This window comes from Pseudorca crassidens, chromosome X (genome assembly GCF_039906515.1).
Source record: "Pseudorca crassidens isolate mPseCra1 chromosome X, mPseCra1.hap1, whole genome shotgun sequence".
NCBI classification, from domain to species: Eukaryota; Metazoa; Chordata; class Mammalia; order Artiodactyla; family Delphinidae; genus Pseudorca; species Pseudorca crassidens.
In genome coordinates this window covers 13,658,694-13,682,200 of record NC_090317.1, presented here as the reverse complement: position 1 = coordinate 13,682,200, position 23,507 = coordinate 13,658,694, and the positions used below count along the sequence as shown (strand labels likewise).

The following is a 23,507-nucleotide window of genomic DNA, read 5'->3' as shown; positions in this document are numbered from 1 at the left end:
CTCAAAAAAGGCACGCTCCAGTGTGTTCAGCCCCTGAGCGCCTTGTAATTTCGGATGATCGGCCACAGGAAGATCTGACCTCTGAGATAGGGTATTCAGAGGGTGGTCTTTTCCCCACCACCAAATGGACTCAGTGTGGAAGCATCTCAGTGAAGCCCGGGCTTAGACTGTAGCACTTCTCTGCCCCTCCCAGATCCTTCTGCCCCATCCCACTGGGGTGGAAGCTCCTTCACTTTCGCTCTAGCAATTGGTGCTATCTGATCCCTTTACTCCTCCCTGCCTTGTCACTATGGTAAAATGGTCCCTTCTGTCCTGTCTCTGTCCCTCCTACGAGAGAGAACTCCATTCATCTGACACAACATGGGGCACAGGGATTATCCTGTATAGTCAGGTAACTCAGTCCTGGAATTAAGGCAATATTCCAAAACAAAAGGCTGCAGGGCCACGCCCCTAAAGAGGGCCTGGTTGTCTTCCGGAGGGAGGAGCTGAGCTTGAGTCTTTGGTAGGAAAGTGGGAAAGCTACTGAGAGTCTCATCCTCTTGGCCCTATCATCTCCCTGGTGTCTGTTTCATGCCAGTCCCCAAATGTCCCAAGACACCAGCCTCTGGATTCCAGGTTTGCTCATCCTCCAGCAGCTCTGAGCAATGCTTCTGGGCAAGATGCCACTCGGTTCCATTGTCTGCGTGGGAGGGTAAGGGTAGGGTGAGTGGGGTCGTGGAGGACAGATACACTTAGGGCTTCTTCCTGTCAGGTTTGAACTGTCTGAGTGTAGAGCCATTGTCATCAGAAACCACCAAATTAGACGTTTCAGTGACAAGACTGCTTCTCACTGGACCAAATGTGGTTTTCATTTGTGAAAGCACTTCACAGCAGAAAGCTGGTTCAGAAGGAGGCAGCCTGGCAAAAGCTACACTTCCAGCCAGGATACCTGAGATAAAGCAAGGCCCAAGGGACCAAGATCTGGGAGTTGGAAGTCCCTTTGATTTTTAAGCTCACATCTCAGCACTTTGAATTTTGAGATCCAAATGCTAGAGCTCTGAAAGGACTCATTTCTGATGCAAACTCTACAGTGTTTATCTATGTCATGACTTAACATTGCTTTCTAGCAGCAGCATAGGCGAGTTGGTGGATTTCTGTGACGTAAGAGTTGGGTAAAATATAATAAGACCCTACTGTGTAGCACAGGGAACTCTACTCAATACTCTGTAATGGCCCATATGGGAAAAGAATCTAAAAAAAAGAGTGGAAATATGTATGTGTATAACTGATTCACTTTATTGTACACCTGAAACTAACACAACATTGTAAATCAACTACACTCCACTAAAATTTTTTTAAAGAAAGAGTTGGGTAAAGTAATGTCCAAAGATGGTGACTGTGGCCTGGCCATTGCGAGGTGGGCACTGACTCCTCCCCTTGATTCTGGGTGGCCTGTAACCGCTTCACTGGTGGAAGTGATGCTCTATTCGTTTTAGGATAGGTTAGCAAAGGCCATGCAGCTTCTGCCTGGCCCTCTTAGGACGTTTGCTCTGCGGAAAGCCAGCCGGCATGATGTCAGCTTACCCTCAGACCACCATGGTGGAGACGTGACATCTAGGCTCTTCAGCTGACAGTGCTAGCTGAGCTCCCAGACGACAGCCAAACCATCAAATGACTGCAGCTCCAGGTGACATCTGACCTCAACCTTGTGAAAGACCCCTCAGTGGAGAACTACTCAGTGGCACCCTTCTCTAACTCCTGACCCATAATATTAGGAGCAGAATTAAATGGATGCTTTTAGGTGCTACATTTTAGGGTAATAAGTTATGCAGAAATCGTAACTGGAATAGTGACCAACAATTTCTCCTCATCCTGTATGCATATGCCACTCCACTCTCTAGAGGTAATGTCCTCTTAAATCCAGGCTGGCCTTGTGGCTTGTTCTTACCAAAATAATGTGGCCGAAGTGATGCTGTGCCAGTTCCCGGCCAAACTTTAGGAGACTTGGCAGCTCCACTTTCTTTCTGGGGGAAGCCAACCACCACACAAGAAGGCAGACACCTTGACACCCATGTTGCGAGGAAGCCCAGGCAGGCTATGCAGAGAGACCACGTGAAGAGCCGAGAAACCCAGCTCACGGCAGGAACGAGGGTCCAGAACATGACCACGGTCAAGCCATCCAGCCAGCGCCCATCCATTCAGCTGCAAGGCTCCAGAATTCATGGAGTAGAAAAGAGCCAACTTTGCTGCGCCCTGTCCAAATTCCTGACCCACAGAACTGTGAGTAGAACTGAGAGTAGGGAAAAGTTGTAAAACAGAGAGATGTCCACGATTTATCTGAAAACAGCTTCACACTAAGATCTTTCCAATCTATACCAAACATGTAAGTGATTCTTCTGCCTCCCTTGAACTTGAACATTTAGACCATTGTAATGCAATGTCGGCATGCCTGTCAGGAGTGAACATCTTTAAATGTTCTGTCACTTTCTTCTCTAGTGAAGGAGGAAACAATGAGCTAGAACTTGTTCAAGGATTCTCCCAAACAAGGAACATCACTAGGCAGCATCAGCTCCCCACCCAGAGTCCCTATCAGTCCACAGCCTTCAGAATCTCCCGTGTCAAGAGGAAGGGGTCATCAAAGGTGGCCTTTTCCTAACGGCATGTTCCTGATGTTCTTTACACCTGAAACAGAGGACCTAGCCATCGTCTCTCCCAGTAAATAACACCCAAAAGACTCTGGCCAAGGTGGGCCAGAGATTTTCAGACGCTGCTCTTCCCTCCATGCTACTGGATACACTGCAATGCTAACAGAGAACATGTCAGGCGGAAAAAGATTATGTCTTACAAAATTCTTGGCTATAGCGGGCTTGGTTAGCACACTCCCATTTGCCCTTATCTTGAATCCTCAATGAGACTGTAAACTCCAAGGTGACAAGGACTGGGTTAAACTCTCCTAAGACGAACTGCCCCCATGCCCACTCCACGGTTTACACAGTGCCTGGCACATCAAAGGCGCAGGACATAGTCTCATCCTTGTAACAGCATTTATTTAATCTACTGGCTTTCCTGCTCCGCACTAAATCGTTATCCAGATTATGCCATTTTATACTCACAGCAACCCTCTGAATTAGTGACTATTATTAGCTCCATTTTCCAGAGGAGAAAAGAAGCTCAGAGAGGTGAAACAACTTCCCCAAGATTGTAGTAAACGGACACACCCAGGAATGAGACTCGGGTAGGATCTCCCGTTTCCAAAGACCCTGCTCTTTCTACTCTGCGACACTGCATATTTTGTAAATGTTAGAAAATAATTAGTGGCTCTAAAACTTCTCTTTATTTAAAAATAAAGCCAAGCAGGGAATTCCCTGGCGGCCCAGTGGTTAAGACTCCACACTTCCAATGCAGGGGGCACAGGTTCAATCCCTGGTCGGGGAACTAAGATCCCACATGCCACAGGGCACGGGCAAAAAAAATTTTTTAAATAAATAAAGCCAAGCATTAGAGCAAGAACAGAGATCTCAGGGCTGACTTGGCTTTCATTCGCTTTCTGTCCATACCCGCCCCCCACATGGTAGACAGGGAGGTGTGCCAGTGGGATTCCCCTTCCAGGAAGGTCTTCCTACCCAGCTGTCAGGGGCCTGTCAGGGGGCAGCCTCTAGAGGTCAGCTCCTTCAGGGTCTGCCTCAGCTGCAGAACCCTGACCTCACCGGAAGTCATGTCCTTCCTGGGGCGGCCCACATCCCAGTGAACGAGGCCTGGCCATCTGCGCTCAATGCAGGCTCTCTGGCAGAGGGCACTCACGCCACAGCTCCCCACCTGATGGGCCGAGGCCTTGATGCACCTGCATCGCAGTTCAACTTCTCCCTCTGCCCCATCCCACCTCCTCCCTCTTCCTTTTACAGGTGTTGATCCCTAATGAGCATCTTCCAGCACAAACTCCATCTGCTTTCAGAGATCCCAGCCTGTGACTCCTCTCTCTTTCTCTCCAACACTGTCTGACGGCCCAGGCTTTTGGTAAAGAGAGATTCTGAGAAACTTCCTCTTCTTCTGGTGATTTAAGTGACCATCACTGTGTTGCTAGTGCCTTTTGCCTCCAAGTTGCTTGGAACCCTCTTTGGAGCGTCAGGGTTTGGCGCTTGGATTTATACCTGCCCACAGAGCCCGGATACCCAGCTGCTACTGTCTATAACAGTTACATTTTAGGAAAAGAGGAATAACTTGCAGATGGTCAAGAAATTCCGAGCTGGGTTTCTAATGATGTGATGAGACACTTGTACCTGCACTCTCCTTACCTAGAAACTGTAACCCAGTTGGTGTGATTTTACTGGGCACAGAATGGAGTTGCACCCGGCACATAGCTGGGGTGACGGTAACCATCACACTGTTGTTGGTAGAGCTGTAGCTGCCAGTCTGCGGCTGTGTTCTTCTCTAAGGGACTCGCCATACTCGGTTTCCCACTCCTGCGATTCTTTATTCTCCTCTGTTCCACTTCTGCCAGTGCAGCCTCCAGTGGTATTTTCCTTTCCATGTTCTCATCCCCTCTCCCACTAGCGGGGTCTAGCATGACTGTTCCCTATTACTTTTTTCTCCATATTTATTCACTCTGTTACATAAAGCCTCCCTTTTCCCTATATCACCCAGCCTGAAAGGTCAGGATTTACTGTGGTCTGCTTCTGGAGAGAGTATCTCAGATCAGTGATAGGAGATCTGCCTCCCTGCCACTCAGCCAGCAAAAGAGGAGCCCCTCTGAGGGTCCCCACTTACTACGGAATGAATGAAGCAACAGCATCATTTTTCTTCCCCATAGGCAAACACTAGAAGCATTGTCAAGGCAGCAAGACTAATGACCCAGAACTGGAGAGGCAATTAATAGATGGTGCTTTATAGAAATTGTCATTTCATACTTCTAACTGTCCTAAAAGTTAGATATTGTCACCCTTCATTTACAAATAATGAAAAGGGCTGAGAAAGAGCGATTTACCTGCCCGGGTAGCGGACAGCAGTAGAGGGATTTGAACGTAGGTCTTTCCGTTGCAAAAACCTAAGCATTTTGCACTGCCAGATGCTGACATAGTCAAGAAGGCTCACCTACCAGTCTTGGCACTGGGCCACAGGATTCTGGAAGAATCCATGACCAGTGAGTGAGTGATGCTGTGGCTTTGGTGTTAGTGGAGAGGACGTCTCTGAGAGCCACGTCAAAGCATGCGCTCAAGAGAGCTACACACTGGGGCCAAAGGCAGAAGTCTCTCCAGAGGCCACTCCGCCACAGCCACAGTCCTACCCTGCGCCTCTTTGGTCTTCCTGCTGGGGTACTGAGCTCGACTGTCTGTGGTCAGCTCAGGTACCACTGCCACTCCTGACCAAGGCCAGGAACCAGGTTACCCAGAAGGCCCTCCGTTGTGTGATTCCAGCTTAGACTTTGCCACTGAGAGAAACAGACCTGGAAGGTGGGAATGAAGCAGAAGTCACTGTTCTCGGGACGCTGCGACATTCAAGACGGTGTGACGTCACACATCTCTCTATGAGCTTCCCCTTCCGGGTCACCTTTTTCAGCGAGACCTGGTGACTTCTCAGAATTCCAGTGAGTTCTGACTTCCTCACCCCCTCCAATGCTTCAAGTTGGAGTCATTATGTAACAGGGAAGAGCTAAATCGGACTCCCATGTTGGATCTGTTTCTTTGACTTTAACCTTTGCTTTTCGTTGCTCTTGTTATTATAATCACACATAACGGCCTGCCTCAGGGAACCCTGCCCCTCTGCCTGAATGTCCAACTAAAGTGCCTCTGTTCAGCTCACAGGGAGAGGATCTGACCCTGCCCACCTGTGGATGGCTGAAATTAACACACCCCCTCACAGAGGCTGGTCATTCCAGGAAATGTTTTGCAAGACTGATGGCCCTTTTTACTTCACTTCCTCACCACCTCTCCCTCTCTATTTTGCCTTTTTACTTACTTTACTTCCCTCTCTGAATCTATAAAAGAAACTGGCATCCAGACCCTGATAAGATGGTTATTTTGAGACATTAGTCTGCCATCTCCTCCGTCTGCCGGCTTTCCGAATAAAGTCGTCTTCCTTGCCTCAACACCTCGTCTCCGATTTATTGGCCTGTCGTGCGGTGAGCAGAGCGAGCTTGGACTCAGTAACAATTAGAGACATTTGAGCCTCTGGCGTAAACCTTGTGGACCTTCACTCTCCTAGCTACTCCCACTTTTTATAAATATATACATAGATATGGTTAGATAGATAGACAGATCTCTTCTTCCTGCAATATTTCAGTAGTTCTATTTTCACGACTGCGCCCAAACTGATATAGGTTCCACCCTGAGCCTCATCACCAGCCCTGTGTTATTAAAGAGCGACTCCCTGGAAGTGATGTAACTAAGGTCCAGTCATCTAAAAGCCTTTCTTCTTTCTCTTTAGAAACCACAGAAGATTCTGGGAAGATGGTGACCCAAGCATGGGTTGTTTCCATCCTCAACTCCAGGCTGCCTGCCTCTCCTCAGCCAAAAAGCTACTGAGGTCTGTGGAGAAAACTCGGATGTGAGCGAAGCCCTAGGCATTGTGGGAGTCTCAGCAGAAAGAAGTGTTGTCGCACCTTCTCCCTTGAGAGCTGAGCAAAGGTGGGGATGCAGCACCAGAAAGGCCCGGCCCAAGGAGACCAGGAGATCGGGAAACAGTATCAGATCTGTATTGCCCGTCTCCTAGGCCTCCTACGGGCCAAGAAAGAATGAAGTAAAGGAGCAGAGAGGCACTCTGCGAGGAGACCTAGGAAGAGGGCGGCTTCCTTCAGGTACTTAGTTTCCCACCACTTGAGGGCCTCCTAGCCTCTGCGGAGCTCTCAGAGACCCCTTCCACCGTGAGCTGACTGCTATGGGCCAACAACAAAATCCTTTATAACCATCTCTGTGCATCCAGCACCCAGTGGAAGGTTGATGAAGCAATGTATGTCTAAAGAAATAAACTGACTGGGGGATAACAAATGCCAACTTGAACAACCACAACAGCTATAACAACAAAATAGGAAATAGAGTCACAGATGTAGAGAACAAACTTACGGTTACCAAGGGGGGAAGAGGGGGTAGGGTGAGTTGGGAGATTGGGATTGACATATATACACTACTATGTATAAAATAAATAACTAATGAGAACCTACTGTAGAGCACAGGGAGCTCTACTCAATGCTCTGTGGTGACCTAAATGGGAAGAAAATCTTAAAAAGAGTGGATATATGTATATGTATAACTGACTCACTTTGCTGCACAGCAGAAACTAACACAGCATTGTAAAGCAACTATCCTCCAATAAAAATTAATTTTAAAAAAAAAGGCACTTACACAGAGATTCAAGTGCAGCCTAAAAAGAGGCTTTCTGGAACTACAAAATGTGATTCCCCAACTATACAGTTCAGTAGATGAACTGAAGGAAAGGATGATCACTGCTGAGACCCAAAATTGTGACCTGGAAGAGAAAGTAAAAGAAGAATCGCAGAGCACAAAGTCGAAAATACCTAGACAGGGAATCATGAAGGAAAATGTAAGAGACTTGTAGACCCTGAAGAATAAGAAGTCTTCTAGAAGAAGAGGGAAGAGACAGAGGAAAGGCAGTAATATTTTTAAAAGATAATAGAAAAGAGATTTGCTGAGCATAACAGCTATAAGATTTAAATAATTTAAAAGATGCAAAGAATAACTGTTTGGAAATTAAGAAATATACCCCTAGAACACCACTGGATCAAAAGTGAGATTACAAACTATCTAGAAAGCAATTTAAAAGAACACTATTCTAAAACCTACTTGGGGCTTCCCTGGTGGCACAGTGGTTGAGAGTCCATCTGCCGATGCAGGGGACGTGGGTTCAATCCCTGGTCCGGGAAGATCCCACATGCCGCGGAGCAACTAAGCCCGTGCTCCACAACTACAGAGCCTGTGCTCTAGAGCCCGTGCACCACAACTACTGAGCCCGCGTGCATAGAGCCCATGCTCTGCAACAAGAGAAGCCACCGCGATGAGAAGCCCATGCACCGCACCGAAGAGTAGCCCCCACTCACCACAACTAGAGAAAGCCCGCGCGCAGCAACAAAGACCCAATGCAGCCAAAAATAAATAAAATAAATAATAATAAAAAAATAAAAATAAAACCTACTTGGCACAGTAAACTGCCTTTCTCAGAAAAAAAATTATATTCTTAAATGTCTTCAGTATTAATGAACAAAGATAAAAGAACTTAGTATTCGTCTTAAGATATGTGGGAAAGAACCAGAAATTAAACTAAAAAGAACTAGGAAAAGGCTTTAACAACAAAAAAGATGGAATTAATGAGATAGTCAAAACTTGTTCTTTGAAAAGACATATAAAACAGATAACCTTCTTGCAAGTCTCATTAAGGAAAAAGGGAGAATAAACATTGACAACACTGGAAATGGAAAAGTATACATAAAAGATTTAAATAATTATAAAATGACACTACATTAAACTCTACCGCAGCAAATTTGAAAATTTAGACAAAAGGGATGATTTTTCAGAAACCAAAATTAACCCAACAAGAAGTGTTGAATAGGTCAATTATCAAAAAAGAGATTGAAAAAGTGAATAAATATCTACCACTGAAAATGTCATCATAACAGAGTGGTTCAGCTGTTTTAATTCAACTTTTTTTAAAAACAAGTAATTTTAATATTATTTAAACTACTTCAGGCCATAAAATAGAAGGAAAGCTCTTTAATTATTTTTCGTCCCCAGCTTTATTGAGATATAATTGACACATAACATTGTGTAAGTTTTTTTGTTTTTTGGGTGTTTTTCTTTTTTTTTTTTTTTTTTGGCCGTTTGGCTTGTGGGATCTTAGTTCTCTGACCAGGGATTGAACCCGGGCCCTCAGCAGTGAAAGCACAGAGTCCTAACCACTGGACTGCTAGGGAACTCCCCAACAATATGTAAGTTTAAGATGTACAATGTTATGATTTGATACACATATATTCTGAAATGTTTACCCAAATAAGGTTAGTCAACCCAGCTTTCACCTCACATAATTACTATTTTATTGTTGTTGCTGTTGTTATAGTAAGAACATTAAAGCTCTAGTCTCATAGAAACTTTAAAATATTCAGTACCTTATTGTTAACTGTAGTCTCCACATGCTATATATTAGATCCCTGGAACTTCTTCATCTTATAACTGAAAGTTTGTACTCTTTGACCAACATCTAACCATTTCCATCAACCCTCAGCCCCTGGCAACCACCATTCTTCTGTTTCTATGAGTTCAATGTTTTTAGATTCCATATACAAGTGAGATCACATAGTATTTGTCTTTCTCTACCTTACTTATTTCACTTAGCATAATGCCATCAAGGTTCTTCCATGTTGTCACAAATGGCAGGATATCCTTCTTTTTCATGGCCGAATAATATTCCATTATGTATATATACCACATCTGCTTTATCCATTCCTCCATCAATGAACACCTGGGTTGTTTCCATGTCTTGCCTATTATGAATAATGCTGCAATGAATATGGGGATGCAGATATCACTTCAAGACAGTAATTTCTTCTCCTTCAGATATATACCCAGAAGTCAAATTGCTGGATCATATGGTAGTTCTATTTTTAATTTTTTGAGGAGCTTCCATACTGTTTTCTACAGTGGCTATACCAATTTACATTTCTGTTAACAGTGCACCAGAGTTCCCTTTTCTCTACATCCTCACCAGCATTGGTTATCTCTCGTCTTTTTGATGATAGCCATTCACACAAATGTGAAGTGATATCTCATTTTGGTTTTGATTTGCATTTCCCTGATGATTAGTGACACTGAGTACCTTCTCATGTACCTGTCGGCCATTTGTATGTCTTCTTTGAAAAAATGTCCATTCAGGTGCTTTGCCTATTTTTTAACTGAATTGTTTGGGTGTTTTTGCTATTGAGTTGTGAGTTTTTTATAGATTTTGTATATTAATCGCTTACCAGATATATGGTTTGGAAATACTTTCTTCCATCCTGTAGGTTGCCTTTTCATTTTCTTGATTGCTTCTTTTTCTGTGCAGAAGCTTCTTGGTTTAATGTGGTTCCACTTGTTAATTTTTGCTTTTGTTGCCTATGTTTTCGGTGTCATATCCAAACAATCATTGTCACGACCAAGGTCTAGGAGCTTTTTTGAATTCTACAGTTTCAGGTCTTACAATTAAGTCCTTAATCCATTGCAAGTTAATATTTGTGAGTGGTGTAGGATAGAAGTCCAATTTCATTCTTTTGTATATGGGCATCCAGTTTTCCCAACAGCATTTATTGAAGAGACTATCCATTCTCCATTGAGTATTCTTGTCTCTCTAGTGGACTCTTGATTCTGTTTCGTTGATCTATGTGTCTGGTTTTATCTCAATACCTCAACGTTTTGATTACTATAGCTTTGTAATATAGTTTGAAATCAGGACGAGTGAGGCCTCCATCTTTCTTCTTTCTCAAGATTGCTTTGCCTATTCAGGGTCTTTTGTGGTTCTACATGAATTTCAGGACTGTTTTTTCTATTTCTGTGAAAAGTGCCATTGGAATTTTGATAGGGATAGCAATGAATCTATAGAGGGCTTTGGGTAGTATGGACGTTTTAGTAATATTAACTCCTCTGATCCATGAACATAGGATATCTTTCTATTTGTGTCTTTTTCAGTTTCTTTCATCAATGTCTTTTAGCTTTGGGTATATAGATTTTTTGGTTAAATTTATTACTAAGTATCTTATTGTTTTTGATGCACGGTAGTGGAGACCAGTGTTGGGAGAAAGGCGGGAGGTGTACAAGTGCACAGATGCTGGGTCTAGCTGCAGGTGAGCCTAGTGGTGCCAGTGACAGGAGACAGGGCCAGATCCAGGCCCACAAGCAACTGCAGAGGCCCTGGCTATCAGTGTGCACTTCCACAGCTATAGGATGTTGCCACAGATGCACACATGCCAATGAAGGCTGGTGATGGGTGTCAGGCCCGCAGTGTGCAGGTGCACAGCTGGAGGGTCTAGCCCTGAGAGCACACACAGTGGTGTGGGTCAGCTGTGGGGGGTCTAGGTTTGCGCCTTGCACTCTTGCAGCCACAGAGGCCTGGGCTGGCTGCCTGTGCAAATTCAGGGCTTGGGTGGGAGCAGGGTGAAGGGAGTGGGGAGGGACTCAGATGGCTAATGTCAGTAGAGGCAAATAGCTGTGGGGCAAAAGCCTAGTGAAATCTGTAGGGGGTTTATGGCGGGTGTGTTGGCCACTGGTTTCTTCGGTGGAGAAAGCTGGGGTCATCTACAGAGCAAGTCAATGGGAACCCCCTTAATTCTTTTTTAGGAAGCCAATCTAAATTTAATATTCAAATCTACAAAGGAGGCAACCAAAAAGAAATCCATAAACACTCACTTTTAAAATGTAGATGCTGGGGACTTCCCTGGTGGTCCAGTGGTAGAGAATCTGCCTTCCAGTGCAGGAGATGCGGGTTCGATCCCTGGTTGGGGAAGATCCCACATGCTGCGAGGCAACTAAGCCTGCGAGCTACAGTTATTGAGCTCGCATGCCACAAACTACAGAGCCCACGTGCTCTGGAGCCTGCGCGCCACAACTAGAGAGAAACCTAAGCAGACCACACACCGTAACAAAAAGATCCTGCATGCCTCAACAAAGATCCTGCGCGCCGCAACTAAGACCTGACGCAGCCAAAAAAAAAAGAAAGAAAGGAAAATAAATAAATACTTTAAAAAATGTAGATGCTGAAATTTTGAATACAACATTAGCAAATACAATCCAACAATCTTTCAACAAAGTAAAATTATAGCTACATAGGACCATAATTCTTCACCCTTCCTTGTGTCTAAGAGTTTTTACATGTGATTTTGGAGTTCCTGCCATCAACGTGGTATACATTTCCCTGCCCCTTAACTTTGGGATCAGCCAAATGCCTTTGGGTGAATAAAATGAAGTAGACGGGTACCACTCCCCGCGCTAGGCCTCAAGAGGCCTTGTGCATTGCCGCCTCCCTTCTTGTGCTTCTGCCTGCTTGCCCCACAAGGAGGATAAGAGTCACCTGGGGCAAAGCTGCTCCCACCACCACAACCTGAAGCAAAGCAGCCCCATCGGACCAACAGACTTACAGCAACAAGCAGAGCCACTCAGCTGAGCCCAGACTAGACCAACCAGACCCCAACTAACCTGAAGAAAACATGAGCAGGAAGAAATGATTGTTGGTTTTGAAGCCACTGCAGTTTTGGCTGGTTTGTTTCACAGGAATTACTGACATATAGGATTATATTTGGAAATGCAAAGGAGGTTCAGTATCAGCAAATCTATCAACATAACTCATTACATCAGCAAATTAAAGAGGAAAACTATGAATAATGATATCAAGAAAGGCTTAAAAGTCAACTGATAAAATTCAGCTGCTCTCCTAACACATTTCTAAGTTAAATAGGATTAGAAGGAAATTTCTTAAAATAATACAGATTGTTTACCAAAAATGGATGCCAAATATTATCCCAAATGGCAAAACACTGACCTACTTGAATAAAATTCAGAAGTAGGCAAGAATGCCTCTTACCCCCATTATTATTCAACATTGCCTTGGAGATTCTAGCTTATAAAAAAGGCAGAATAAAAAGAGAGAAAGAACTAACAAATATCAGAAAAGGCGTCTATTTCTTCGTCTGCTAGTGGTATATTTGTACAGCTACTCAAACAAAACACTCTAATAAAATCTGTGAGACTTATTGAGAGAATTTGGTATGGTAGAGCATACAAGGTTACTATACAAAACAAATAGTGTTTCTCTATTCAAGCAATCAACACCAAGAAATGAAAGTGGGAAAAATCATGTTCATAATAATGAAAAAACCTATATAACAAAAAAAGTGTCAGGCCAGTATGAAGAATTACAATAGCTTACTGAAGGACATAAAATCTGGAAAAAGGGAATGAATTAAAGAATCATAAGACTTTATATCATAAAATGTCAATTCTCCCAAAACCAGTACCCTTTTTAAAATCCCAAGTTAAATTCCCAACATAGTTTTTCAAGGAAAAAAGAGGGAATTTATTTTTACAGATGGTCCCCCATTTATGATGCCTCGACTTATGAGTTTTCGATTTTACAATGGTGCAAAACCAATATATACTCGGTAGACAGAGAAAGACAAATATCATATGATATCGCATATAGGCGGAATCTAAAAAAATTATACAAATGAACTTATTTACATAACAGAAAGAGACTCACAGACTTAGAGAACAAACTTATAGTTACCAGAGGGGAGGGGTGGGGTGGAGGGATAGATTGGGAGTTTGGGATTGACATGTACACACTGCTTATTTAAAATAAAATGTCTTTCCATGAAAAAAAATAGTGATTTTGCTTATGAATTTTGATAATATGAATATGTTGTGTATCTGTGAACCTTTATATTAAATAAGTGTTTGCCTTTATATATAGATATAGATACAGATATAGCTACAGATATAACGAAACCATACTTCGAATTTTGAATTTTGATCTTTTTCTGGGCTAGTGATATGCGGTCAGATACTCTCTCGTGATGCTGGCCAGTGGCAGCCATAGCAGCTCCCCGTCAGCCACGCGATCACCCGATACCCTTACAATCATTCTGTACCCAGACAACCATTCTGTTTTCCATTTTCAGGACAGTATTCAATAAGTTACATGAGATATTCCACACTTTATTTTGAAATATGCTTTGTGTTAGAGGATTATGCCCAACTGCAGGCTAATGTAGGTGCTCTGAGCGCGTTTAAGGTAGGCTAGGCTATGTTGCTCTGTAGGTTAAGTGTATTGAATGCATTTTTGACTTAGGATATTTTCAACTTATGATGGATTTTTGAAGATGTAACCTCATCATAAGATCAGGAAGATCTGTAGACATAATCTTAATACTTAGATGGAAGAATAAAAACCTTAGGATAGCCATGAAAAATAAGAATAATGAGAGAGAAATATCTTAACCAGATATCAGATATACCCTAACGTCACCATAATCAAGTCAAAACATGGTAGTGGCATGGGAATAATAGGCAATTAGATCAGAGGAATGAAATAGAGAATGCAGAATTAAGTCCCATATACAAGCAGTGAATACACGGCAAAAGTATTATTTCACTTTAGTGGGAAAAAGATGGATTGTTAGTGAACAATAAGGATGTAACTGGCTATTAATTCGGAAGAGTAAAAAATTGGACCTCTATTTTATGCCCCAAGTCAGTAGTTTCCGGGTAAAGACATATTTTAATATAAAAGCAGTAGAAGTCCTACAAGAAAATCTAGTAAAATACACGCGCCACCTAGGAGTGGGAAAACCCTCTTAACCAATCTTTAGAACCCAGAAGTTATAAAAGAAATTTAACTATATATATTTTTTCAAAATTTTGCCACAAGGCCCAATAATTAAAATCAATAAAATAAGAAATTGGAAACAGAGCTGCACACAGGGAGTAGATGTGGGGCTTATAGCAATAATATGGGAGGAGGTCTTAGAAATTGACAAGGAAAAACAACCCATTCAAAAAATAGGGAAAGGATATGAAGAGCCACTAAGAAGCAAATCCAAATGGCCAAAAAGTTTTTCAAAAGACACTCAGACTCATGAATAGCCAGAGAAACTCAAGTTAAAATAACAATGAGACGACCTTTTTCATAGGACTGTTAAAACTTAAGAAGAGCAGAAAGATCAACTGTTGGTGGGATTGCAGGAAAAGGTGTACACCTGTACATTACTGGTGGAACTGTGCCTTTGTTACATGCTTTTTAGAAAGCAATATGGCAACATTTAATGAAATTTAAAACAACATGTATACACTCTTCAACAACTTAGCTATTTCATTCCTGGGAATCTGTCCCAGAGTAAGAAAAAAAGTGCAGGTAAGGGTATATATACAAAGGTGTTTATTGCAATGTTGCTTTTTTTTTTTTTTTGCAGTACGCGGGCCTCTCACTGTTGTGGCCTCTCCCGTTGCGGAGCACAGGCTCCGGACGCGCAGGCTCAGCGGCCATGGCTCACGAGCCTAGCCGCTCCGCGGCATGTGGGATCTTCCCGGACCCGGGCACAAACCTGTGTCCCCTGCATCGGCAGGCGGACTCTCAACCATTGCGCCACCAGGGAAGCCCTGCAATGTTGCTTTTTAGTGACCAAAAAAAAAAAAAAAAATGGAAGCAAAGTGAATGTCCACTAAAAGTCAAATGGATAGAGAAATTGTTCTCCATCACAAAATTCTGTGCAACCATTAAAAAGAATGAAACCAATCAACTGCAGTTGACTTGTAGGTTTTGTTGAATGAGAATAATAGTAATGATGCTAATAGCAAACACTCACATATAGCGCTATTTTAAGTGCTTTATGTATTTTAACTCAATGAATCCTCATAATAAACCCATGAGATAAGTACTATCATCATCCTCATTTTCCAAATGAGGAAACTGAAGCCCAGAGAACCTAAAGTCACACAGCTAGTAGATGGTAAGAAGAATAAGATCCAGAAATGTTTAAGTAACATGACATAATTTTTGTAAAATAATCTATAACAAAAAAGATATATTCATGTGTCTATGTGTACATATGCATGTTTTATATAATTATATGAGAACAGAAATATGGAAGGACACATATGAGGCTAGCAATGCGAGTTGTACATTTTTACATAATTATATATTATATACGTGTTTAAGTAAATTACAAATAATTAAAGAGCCACAGCATTTCAGTAATGGACGATTCTAGAGGAACTGCAGTTGCTACACCAGGTGAGGCACAGAAGGGAAGTCTGCCCCAAGTGAAGCCCCTGCAGATCTCCATCACCCAAGGTCTCCTGCCCCGCCTCTGCATCCCTTGGCACTATGTTCATCCCTCCCTTATGGCAGAACTACTGCATTTAGAAATGCCAGGTGCTTTCCCATCCTACCTAAGGCAAGAGACTTCCTGGAATCCAGTCATCATTGTGCTCTGAGATTTCCCAACCACAGAAGGCTTCTCAGATCCCTTGCTGGTGCATAAATCTCAGATTTTGGGCATAGAGACAGAGAGGATCTGCCTCACATTCACCTTTCTTAGGGAAAATAAAGCTTTATCTTGGGACAGCTTCTATCCTCGCTTCATCTACCGCAAGGTGATTTAAACTTTACGATTCCACTGACACTGCACACTCAGGCCTAAGGTGTTTACACAGATAAATGGACAGAGATCCCTCCTCCCAAGGAGCGTGCGTTCTTGAGGAAGGATATATCTTTTATATTAGGCACTCAGTGGATGTTTGTTGAGTGAGAGAAATGATAATGTACAGGAATAATTCAAATAAAAGGTAAAGAGTGAAGTATTAAATTACGATCTATAAACAAAATGCTTTGGGAGTGGAGAAGCACGAACACCTTGAGAAATGGTTTCATAAAGAGATGACATTTGAGCTAGATGTAGTGTTTCTGAAAGCGTGGCAGCATCAGACCCTCTGAGGCACAGGAGAACTCCAGACCTGCTGAATCAGAATCTCCAGAAGTGAGTCTCAGGAGTTGGTATTTTTAAAGAAGCCCTCGGAGTCCTTCTTATGCACTCTGAAGTCTAGATGTTAAGTTGTGTGTTACGGTCCAAACTGCAGTCTATCTTGGCGACTGTTCCATGGTAGCTTGAGAAGAAGGTGTATTCTGCTGTTGTCAGATGAAGTAGACTATAGATGTCACTTATATCCAGTTGACTGATGGGTATTGTTCAGTTCAACTCTGTTCTTACTGACTGTCTGCCTGTTGGATCTATCTTTTTCTGAAAGAGGGATGTTGAAGTTTTCAACTATGATAGTAGATTTATCTATTTCTCTTGGCAGTTCTATTAGTTTTTGCCTCACATAGTTTGATGCTCTGTTGTTCTCCTTCTAGTAGCTGCTAGGCTACTGGTTTTCAAGGCTGCCACTGATTTGGGGAGAGGAGGATGTACATAGGGAAAGTTAAAACACTACAAAGTCCTCTATTCTTATCAAGGTCCAGCTATTTTTCTTAAATAAAATGCTTCATGGATTTTTGAAGCCTTTGGTTAATTTCCAGAAAAAGTTATAAAAAAGCTTATTTTGACAAATTTCCCAGTGTTTTCCCTGCTTTCATGGAGGAATGTATTTTTGGACACCCTTACTCCTCCATTCTGTTAAGTGCTTCTCTCTTTCTATTGCTTTTTGGTTCTAGACCCATACTGTTTCTGTGATAGACCACGAGAAATGGGGCAGACTTGGGTGTGCAGAAAGGTAAGGAAGGACACAGCAGTCAAAGGCATTAGTAAAGTGCCCAGGCATGGAAGCAAAATGGAAAGATGAGGAATGAGATTGGAAGGTGGGTTAGGGCTAGAACATGGAGGGCCTGGGGAATGCCAAACGAAGTATGAACTTTTCCTGAAGGCAACAGAGAATCATTAAGAGATGTGGGACAAAGAAACAAACGAACAAAAACAGGAGGACCTTGACTTTCACAATGCTTCCCAAATCTGCCCATGCATCAGGATGGCTTGCTAAAAGTCCAGGTTCTGGGGCTCCATTCCCAGACCTTTGAATCTGAAGTTCCAGGGATGTGGCCCAGAAACTGTATTTTTAAACAATCTTTCCAGGTGATTCCTGGGCAGCCAGCCTGGCATTGGTTCATGAAATGGAGTATGGGAAGCATTGCTTTACTGAAAAATGCATTCCTGAAAAGTTGTTTGTTCATGGAGTTTTTCTTAGCGGAGTCATTTGTTCAAAGTACTAGACAAGTGTGCTATTTAGAGGCAACATCCAGCAAATCGCCTTCTCTAGAGTGTTTCAATAAAACGAATACCCAGTTTGAATGCAAAACCCCTGACAACTTTCAATAAAATGTGACAACACGTTTGGGTGGTAAGACCAGCGCCTGGTATTAATGGCGCCACGTGGCCGCACAAATGCAACATGGGGAAAATAATTCAAAGCATTCTAGCTTCATCTAGCTTTGCAACAACATGAATGAACCTTAAAGTGTTATCGGAAAGGAGAAAGCACTAGTAGGATGTGGTGTCAATAGAACCACGGCTTCAAAATGGAAATAACCACCATGTGTATCCATTTTGAGCCACAGGGAAAGCTGAGGCAACACTCTAGGTACAGACCAGGTCGCCACTCAACCCAACTCATGCTCCTATAAGGAGGATTAGACAAGATGACTTCCAACATTTTTCCTCTAGGTTTAAGTTTTTTTGTTTTGTTGTTTGGGCCTATGTGGCTTGTGGGATTCTAGTTCCTCGACCAGGGACTGACCCCGGGCCCTCGGCAGTGAGAGCACGGAGTCCTAACCACTGGGCAGCCAGGGAATTCCCTAGGTTTAAGAGTTTAAGTTTATGGTATTTAGACACTCATCTACCCCAAAGATGGGTGAAAGGAAAAAAAGTAGGGATATAATGTTCAAGTATCAGTCAGTGACCCATTCTTCTACAGAATGCACACAGATGACTCTGAGTCTAGAGATCTGTTTCCTCCAGCCATGTAATATTTTAAGATTGTAGTTTTCATTTAAAGTAAGCATATCTGTTACTAAAGCGTCTCTTCGTTTTCATGAAAACGCCTTGATTTGGCAAGCTGGAATGCTGGCATAGTACTTTGCACAGCGAATGCTCAAAAGTTAACCTTAAAAGCAAGAAATTGTTAGCGTTTAACCTTCCCACAGCCAAGGCAGCTTCTTTTTCTCTCAGAGGGCTCCTAACCTCTCCCCCAGAACTTTCCAGCTCCCCTTCAATTCCAACTCCTTCCCCAAGGCCCATTGCTATAAACGGACTAGAAATCAGAGATGAGTCCCGACAGGGGTATTGCAGGGAGGAAAGGGAATCCAAGCAAGTCTTTTGTGCACCTGGGGTGGACTCCCTCTGTCACAGGGCCTGCCTGAACTACAGGAATGTCTGCTCTAGGCAGCTCTGTGTCACTCTGTCACTGTACAGCAGAAAAGGCAAACACAGATAACCAGTGCCCTGAGCCAAGTTCAAATTCTCAGCGTTAGTAACAGGAGAGGAAGGACAAGGCACCTAAAAAAAAAGGCAACTCTAAGTAGAGATGTTAAGAAAGGGTTAAATTTAACATCTGAGGTGCTTTCCTGCTGGCTAATATCTTCGCTTTGGGGCAGGAGGGTGCAAGGAAAGGACTCAGACTTTTATCCCTAAGCTACGTCCTGCCCTGACATTTGCCTCCCTGACCCCGGCTGAGGAAACCTGGGCTGGGGTTACCCAAGAGGATCACGGTTCCAGTAGCATTTCCCCCAAGGAGTTTGGTTTCACCTACCTTAGAAGTGGAGATGCAGTGGGCCCGGTGGTGAGGAACAAGCGATATTCCACCATGGACCAAACTCTTAAAGGGACCTGTTGTTATTAGTGCCGACGGTCACGCGCTCCGGGGGGGAGGAAGCTTCTCGGTCATATCACCACCATGCGCGTCTGAGATTTGCAAGAGTCTGCATCTGAGCCAAAGCGCCCCCAGCTCCCTAAGCCCCTCGTGGTTTCAAGGGCTCCAGGCAGGACAAGCAAATAGTCCAAAGTGATGGCCGGGGTCAGTGGACCCCGTGCGGTGCATATCAGACTGTTCTGAGGAGTGGTAAGTCACAGGGTCTATACTGCAGCTATTTTTAGTGAAACCAAATTCCTTCCCCAAGTTCTCTTGCCTCCAACTTGTTCTAAGTGTAGGAGACCAGCTGTGGTCAGATCATCTTACCGGACCAAGGCTCTGTCAAGGCGAAGGAAACAAACCAGGGAGGTGGAGCTAAGAGCTGGCGACTGCTGGTGCTTTGGTTCCTCACCATCTCAGGCATCTCCAGAGGAGGAGCCTCTGGAGAGGAAAGTGTTACCACCCAGGGGAGTGGGCATTCCCCTCCAACCTGGCAGAAACCTGAGAGGTAGATGACATCAGAGGGAAAAACTGAGAAGTTGGCAGTCCTTCCCCTCTCCTCCCCAATTCCTACGAACTCTCTCTCCCTCTCTCCCATGCACGCACACACATGCACTCGCACTCCCAAGTGCGTGCCAGGTCCTACAGGCCAAACCCGGATCTTGGCCTGGAGTTGCTAGAAGTGTCTAGAAAAGAATATCATCATCCAGAAGGCAGGCCAGGGGTGAAAGTATGAGGACTGGTGTCTAGTCACTTTGCAGCTGTCATTCATTGTTCTCACAGGTAGTTTTAATGGGGAAGATAATTCATGGCGAACATTTATTTTGGATCCAAATCTTGGCCAGAGATGTTAATTCAGAAGAAGACAGCTCTCTGGGACTTCCCTGGTGGCGCAGTGGTTAAGAATCCGCCTGCCGATGCAGGGGACACGGGTTCGAGCCCTGGTCCGGGAAGATCCCACATGCCGCGGAGCAACTAAGCCCGTGCGCCACAACTACTGAGCCTGTGCGCTCTAGAGCCCGTGCTCCACAAGAGAAGCCACCGCAATGAGAAGCCCACGTACCGCAACGAAGAGTAGCCCCTGCTCGCTGCAACTAGAGAAAAGCCCGTGCACAGCGACGAAGACCCAACACAGCCAAAAATAAATAAATAATAAATAAATAAATTTCTAAAGAATTAAAGAAAAAAGAAGACTGCTCTCTGGGATCCTGAGAGCGCTAACTGCCTTTCCCAGGTTCATCTAGGTGAGTGCTTTACAAACTGTGGGCCACGACCCACTTACACAGTAGTGAAAGCTACTTAGCGGGCTGTGATCAGCATTTAAGAATGAAAAGAAATAAAATAAATAGAGTAGAAAAGAATAGAGTTTAATAGAATAGATTGCACACAGTAATGGGGAATATTGTTCTGTGAAACTTTTGTCTCTCCTATGGACATGTGTACTCAATCACTTCATAAAATGTGTCTCACTGCTGGTCATCATAAAATTTGTTTGAAAAACACTGAGCTACAAGATTTGGTAGAAAAGAGCATGAAGATAAGCCCTCGGGCAACCCCAATTTCATAAATATTACTACTAATACTACTATAACCACTATTCTGGGGGTGTTTATTATGTGTCAGGCACTATTCTATTTCATGTTCATCATCTTATCTAATCTTTATCACAACCTTCTGAGGTAAATTTATCCAGTTCTCCAGAAGCAGCAGCAAGGCTCAGTATCAATTTCAAGCAGCAAGTCAGGGGAAGCACCAGGGTATAACCCAGGTCTGTCTGTCTCCAAAGTTTGTGTTCTTTACCACTCTAGACCCCTCCCCTCTTTAATGGGTCAATGTATAGTTAAATCCACTAGTTAAACACATATGAAAAGCCTGGCTGTGCTGGTGGCTTTATATAAAAGAAGATGAGATATTTAGAAAAATAATTTCAGATTCCCAAAAGCTTCTGGTAAACTCTTATTAGAAAAGAGGGCTTCATTTTGAATTAGAATTAGTTGCCTATTAGAACCCCACACCTCACCCCCAGCCTCAAGACCCTCTAAGGGGCATCTGAAAAATCAGCTGGAAGAATATGATTTCCTGGTACTAGATTTTCACGGCCTTACCCCTCTAGTTGCTTCCACTCTCTTCCACACAGAAATCTTGTACCGGGCCACATTTGGTGATCATCTTTTTATAGTTCGAGCTAAATCAGTTCAACCACTTTTGAGTTGATGAGGGAAAAAAAAATCATACTTCTTCCACTTCCAAAATAAGCTTCTCTTCTGGGCACACAGAAAGCTCAGAAAAGGCTGAAACTTAAAACTTCCCACTTCACATATGGGTACTTTTAGGCCCTCATTACTTTTAAATTTACTTTTAAAAGTCCTAGTGATTTGCTCATTTTGCAGGCTCCTATGTTCTGTTGTCATTTTTGTAATTCCCACAGCACACACCCTACGCGCAGACTCAGTGTGTTATCGACCAGAGGTATTGGCCTCAATAAGTGCCAATAAAAGGCGGGGGGGGGGGGGGGGGGCGGGCGGGGCGGGCTGAGAAGGGACAGAAGTACCGAATACAGTCTCGTGCAGGTTAAGTAAAAAATGCCCCAAAGGGCAAGCCCCGCTTTTGTTTCCTGGCTGCTTGCATGGGCCAGAGCAATACCACCTGGCTGCTGGCTTCAGAAGGGACTTTTCTCCCAAGCACGGCAGGCTGAAACTTGACCTCACTGGCTTTTCACTTCTCTGTAGTAATTCTTGGCCACTCATCAGAGCTTCTGTGATCTCTTTGTTTGAAATGAAAACTAATTGACTCATAACCACGTGCAGAATTTCCAGGCAAGAAGCTCTCCATTGTCACCAGCGACCTGACCAGACCCTGGGGCCACAGGTGCTGTCAGGAGTACAGCCCAAATCTCAGCTCGGCACCATGGGGGCCCAGCCCCTTCCTGGCTGGACTTCACCCTCAGGGCTGACATTTATCCCCACCTGTGGCTACATCCTTCCGAAGCTTTTCAAAACAGGACCAGTTGTCTCAGTCCTCGCATTCTCCTGGCTATTCTATTTTTGCTGGGATGGCATCGGATATTGCAGGCCTGCCCCAGCCAGAGCAGGGCTGACTTGTTGAAAGGGAGCCCTGGGGCTCCCCACCCCAGGACGTGGCCCAAGCCCTGCCCGCTCTAGTGGCCACAATCGCGGAAGCAGGGCTCGAAGGACACAGTCAAGGGGTTCTACTTCTCAACCTTACCGCTCTGCCTGAAGCTCCTATGAACAAAGGACATTTAATAATAGAATTCCTCCTCTGGTATTTATAGCACCAATTGCTCAAAGCTGTGTTAGGCTTTAGGTTTTAAATCCCAGCCTTTGTCATAACCTCCCCAGGAACTGGAGTAGAAGGCAGGTATTAGCAGCCCCACTTTGCAGACCAGGAGACTGAGGGATGGATGAAAAGGGTATTATTCCAAGGACGGACAATGAAGAAAGGCAGCCCCGAGAAGAGGAAAGGCCGCCCAAGCCCGGCACCAGGCTGAGGAAGTTTGGTCCTTCACTCCTTCATTCATTCATTCGCCCGACGTTGATTAAGTTCTGATTCTTTTCTAGCTACTACGCTAGACACCAGGGAAACAGAGAGGAGCAAGTTTCTGTTCTCCTGTTTCCTTAACAAATAAATTTCCAGGCAACAAGAAAGGAAGGGGGAACTTATGATTAAAAGAGATTTGAGAGACCAAATGCAATGTACGGACCTTGTTTAGATCCTGAATCAAATATAACAACTCTAAGAACACATTTGTGAGGGACTTCCCTGGTGGTGCAGTGGTTTATAGACTCACGCTTCCACTGCAGGGCGTGCGGTTCGATCCCTGGTTGGGGAACTAAGATCCCACGTGCCCCGAGGCCAAAAAAACACCACATTTGTGAAACGAGAGGGGGAATTTTAATATGGACTGGACGTTTGATACTTAAGAAATTGTTAATTTTCTGGTGTGATAGAATTACATTGATAAAATTACCTTACCATTTAGAGACACACTGTGAAGCATCTGTAGATGAAATGATATGATATTTGAGATTAGCTTTAAACAATACATGGTTAATAGGAGGAAATGGGCAGGGATATAGATGAAACAAGAATGCCCTTGAGTTGATGGTTGTTATAGCTGGGTAATGAGTACAGGGTAGTTCACTGGAC

General features: G+C 43.7%; 1 protein-coding gene across 1 annotated transcript in view; it reads right to left on the bottom strand.

Annotated features, from left to right (window-relative positions):
* The window catches only part of FGF13 (fibroblast growth factor 13), a 520,908-nt gene extending 501,382 nt beyond the window's left edge, over nt 1-19,526 (bottom strand). Inside the window, exon 1 of the mRNA XM_067722448.1 lies at nt 19,242-19,526. The gene's annotated coding sequence lies outside the window, so the exon portion shown is untranslated. The remainder of the gene's footprint in view (nt 1-19,241) is intronic.
* Between the last annotated feature and the right edge of the window lie 3,981 nt (nt 19,527-23,507).